At 43.7% G+C, this 4,610-nt stretch overlaps 1 pseudogene; it reads right to left on the reverse strand.

The window, feature by feature from the left end:
• Nucleotides 1-3,613: 3,613 nt before the first annotated feature.
• LOC105486880 (small ribosomal subunit protein uS11m pseudogene) lies at nucleotides 3,614-4,242 on the reverse strand (annotated as a pseudogene).
• Between the last annotated feature and the right edge of the window lie 368 nt (nucleotides 4,243-4,610).

The following is a 4,610-nucleotide window of genomic DNA, read 5'->3' on the forward strand; positions in this document are numbered from 1 at the left end:
TGGGACCACAGGAGCATGCCACCATGCTGGATAATTTTTTTTTTAATTTTTAGTGGATGTAATGATAATTTTAATTATTAAATAATATAAATAATATACATAGTTTAATATTTAGGGTCTCACGATGTTGCTGAGGCTGGTCTCAAACTTCTGAGCTCAAGTGATCCTATTGCCTCAGCCTCCTAAAGTGCTAGGATTACATGCATGAGGCATCATGCCCAGCTCACAAGTTGTTGGAGACAGAGCAATAACCAAGAAAAAGTTCTGTTTTTAGGGAATGTAAATGCCAGAAGATGGAGACAGTTGAACACGCAAGCAAGAAAGATTTAACTAGGCCTCAGATAATGCCATGAAGAAAACAAAAGAAAGATTTGTGATATCTGTTGGATTCAAGAAATCAGAAACAAGACAAACTATATGTGGAAGAGTTGCAGTTGGTGACTACGGAGATTTTTCACAGCTGTCCACAGAACTACCTGGTAGATGGATTAAGAGCAACCAGGCCCAGAGGCAAGGAATGGACTAAGAGATATCTGAATTTTCATCTTGTCTTAAGAGTTTTAAAGTTAATAGAAATCCTAGCTGAGATTTGTGTTGCAAGAAGACCAAGGGAGAAAGAGACAGACAAGGAGGGAATAAAAACTCATTTCCTTGGGTTGGATCTAAATGTCCACCAACCTTCAGATGGACAAGGGATGGGTGGTGGCGGGGAGGGGAAGCCAAGATGATTTACTCACAAGAGTGGTTTCTGCATCAATGCTAGTTCTTCAAAGTGGCTTCTTCACATTCCAGGCCCAGGTGGCTCCTTCCGGGTATACATCCAGGTGGCTCCTTCGACATATGAAATGGTAGAAGAATTGTGGAGAAAGGGTGGCTGTGAAGTCAAGTGCCATATTTAAAATATGATTTTATTGAATTCCAGCTAACTGTCCTCCAGTTGGTGCAAGAATTCCTAGAAATCAGTGTTCACAGCAGTAGAAGGAGAGATTTTTTTCTAGGCCACTTATAAGAAATCAATGGAAATAATAAACATATGTCCTAACATATTTCCTGTGTTAGGAAATAAGATTTTCTGCTCTGAGAATATCTGTTCTGAATGATCATTTCTGGCTCATTTTATTTTTAAACCAAAGGCTTGAATGAAAGTGAAACAAAAGCAAGTATTTATTTGAAATAAAAGCAGGAAAATGTCTACAAGAACATTTTGAATAAGAACTTTCTAAAATAAGAACAATAATCCTTACATGAAGGTGATCAATATTCCCTCCCCAAACTCTGAACTTCCTGTTGGCTGTGAGCATGGCCATCTTCAATTCTTCTTCTTTATGAGCTTGGAAAACTACTTTTTCTTATCCTTGGCCTTTGTCACTTAGCTTCTTGGATGGAGAAAAATAAGGAAAATGTGTCTTTTCAATTTCTGAGTAAGATAGTTTTGTTTTATTTATTATTATTATTATTTTTATTTTATTTATTTATTGTAGAGACAAGGTCTCACTCTATCACCCAGGCCGGTGTGCAGTGGTGTGCTCATGACTGACTGCACCTCAAACTCCTGAGCTCAAGCGATCCCCCTGCCTCAAACTTGAGTCTGGCTAATTTTAATTTTTTTTTTTTTTTTTTTTTTTTGTAGAGACAGGGTCTTGCTATGTTGCCCAGACTAGTCTTGAACTCCTGGTCTCAAGCAATTGTCTTGCCTTGACCTCCCAAAATGTTGGGATTACAGGCATGAGCCACCATGCCCAGCCAAGGCCCAGGTCATTTTAGTTCAGTGTGGAAGGGCACTGTGTTAGTCCATCCTCACATTGTTATAAAGAACAACCTGGGACTGGGTAATTTATAAAGAAAAGAGGTTTAATTGGCTCATGGTTCTGCAGGCTGTACAGGAATATGACTGGGAGGCCTCAGGAAACTTAAAATCATGGCAGAAGGTGAAGAGGAAGGAGGCAAGTCCTACACGGCCAGAGAAGGAAGAAGAAGGTGAAGGGAGAGGTGCTACACACTTTTAAACAATCAGATCTTGTGAGAACTCACTCACTATCATAAGAACAGCAAAGGGGAAATCTGTCCCCATGATCCAATCACCTCCCACTACCTCCTCCAACATTGGGGATTACAATTTGACGTGAGATTTGAGTAGGGACACAAATCCAAACCATATCATTCTGCCCTTGTCTCCTCCCAAATCTCATGTCCTTCTCATACTACAAAACCAGTCATGCCTTCCCAATAGTCCCTCAAGTCTTAACTCATTTTAGCATTAACTCCAAAGTCCATAGTCCAAAGCCTCATATGAGACAAGACAATTGTCTTCTGCCTATTAGTCAGTAAAATAAAAAACAAGTTAGTTACTTCCAAGATACAATGAAGGTACAGGCATTGGGTAAATATGCCCATTCCAAAGGGAGAAATCAGCCAAAACAAAGGGGCTACAGGACTCACGGAAGTCTGAAACCCATCAGGGCAGACATTAAATCTTAAAGCTCCAAAATAATCTCCTTTGACTCCATGTCTCACATCCAGGCCACAGTGATGCAAGGGGTGGGTTCCATACCCTTGGACATCTCTGCCTCTATGGCTCTGCAGGGTATAGCCCCCTTGGATGGCTTCCCAGGCTGGCACTGAGGGTCTGTGGCTTTTCCAGGCACAAGGTGCAAGCTGTCAGTAGATCTACCATTCTAGAGTCTGGAGGACGATGAACCTCTTTTCACAGCTCCACTAGGCAGTTCCCCAGTGGGAACTCTGTGTGGGGCTCCAACCCCATATTTACCCTCTGCACTGCCTTAATAGACTCCATGAGGGCTCTGCCCCTACAGCAGAATTCTGCCTGGACATCAGGCATTTTCATACATCCTCTGAAATCTAGGTGGAGGCTCCCAAACCTCAACTCTTGCTCTCTGCATACCCACAGGCTAAACATCACATGAAAGCCACACAGGCTTATGGCTTGCACCCTCTGGAGCAGTGGCCTGAGACACATCTGGGGTCCTTTTAGCCACAGCTAGAACTGGAACAGCTGCAGTGCAGAGAGCAGTGTCCTGAGGTTGCACAGGGCAGTGGGGCCCTGGGCCCTGCCCACAAAACTATTCTTCCCTCCTAGGTTTCTGGACCTGTGATGGGAGGGGCTGCCATGAAGGTGTCTGAAATACCTTCAAGGCATTTTCTCTGTTGTCTTGGCTGTTAACTTTTGGCTCCTCTTTACTTATGTGAATTTCTTCAGCCAGTTTGAATTCTTTCCCAGAAAATGGGTTTTTCTTTTCTATCACTTGGCCAGCCTACAATTTTTTCAGACTTTTACACTCTGCTTTCCATTTATTTATTTACAATAGATGGTACAGACATTATTTTGTTTTCTCAGAGCAGAGGTTGGGCCTAGGCCACAGCTGCCCCCATAGCTCCCCTCTTGTCTAAGGATGCAAAGTTCACTTCTGGGGCATATTCACCTCCAGCTGGAAGTGCAAGCAAAGGACACTATGTAAGAAGGCAAAACTCTCCCTTACTGTCTGAAGGATTTCCAACAAGCCATATTCTGGAAGGAGCTCTGACAGTGAGCTTTCCACAAGGTCCAACTGGAGCTGAGACTTGAGGTTAGGTTCAAGTATAAGCTTCCCTTCCATCACAGCCTTGGAGCCTTCCTGGGGCAGAAGCCATTGTGTGGGATGGGGGTGTTGTGGTGATTGAGATCACTTCCAGGCCACCCATGATCAGTCCCTGGATGGCAGACAGGTGTCCTGGCCCCTGGCCTTTCACCACAACTCAGATGTGGGTAACACCCTTTCCTGTAGCTTTTGTCGCTGCTGCTATGCCTGCTGTCTGTGCATCAATGCCTGCCTCCTTCTCGGCATTCAGAAATTCCTCTGTGCCACAGAAAGTATGGGCAAAGGGCTGATTAGTGGCCGAGATTACCTGGATCTCTGTGTTGTTGTAGGATGCTTTAATGTGTGCAATTTGGACCTCCTCAAATTTTCCTGCCCACCTCAGAGAGCTTTTTTCTTTTGGATTGGGAGGGTAAATGCTAAAGCCGGTGTGGTTGGGAACCACCATCTTCTCTTCAACATTCTGCTTGGCCTCAATGTCTTGGAGCTTCTGGGTGCCTGTGTGGATGGTCTGCACCAGCATCCTGGCCATGATCCTGTCAGCAGTAAAAGCTCCGTGAGGGCCACAGCCTAAGAGTCCCGGGAGCCTGGGTGGCTTATGTGACACAGGCAGTCCTGGAGGTGGTGGTGAGCTCAAGGGGAAAATCATTGTTACGCGGTGGTCAAGGGTAAAGTCCAGGACCACAGAAGTGAAAACTCACATTTCTTACAACATGCATGACTCAAATTGACGCCCCTCTGTTTTCCTTTTAAATATAAGTTCCACACTTTTACACTATTGGTGGGACTGTAAACTAGTTCAACCATTGTGGAAGACAGTGTGGTGATTCCTCAAGGATCTAGAACTAGAAATACCATTTGACCCAGCCATCCCATTACTGGGTATATATCCTAAGAATTATAAATCATGCCGCTATAAAGACACATGCACATGTATGTTTATTACAGCACTATTCACAATAGCAAAGACTTGGAACCAATCCAAATGTCCATCAATGATAGACTGGATTAAGAAAA

The sequence above is a fragment of the Macaca nemestrina genome, chromosome 15 (genome assembly GCF_043159975.1).
Source record: "Macaca nemestrina isolate mMacNem1 chromosome 15, mMacNem.hap1, whole genome shotgun sequence".
NCBI classification, from domain to species: Eukaryota; Metazoa; Chordata; class Mammalia; order Primates; family Cercopithecidae; genus Macaca; species Macaca nemestrina.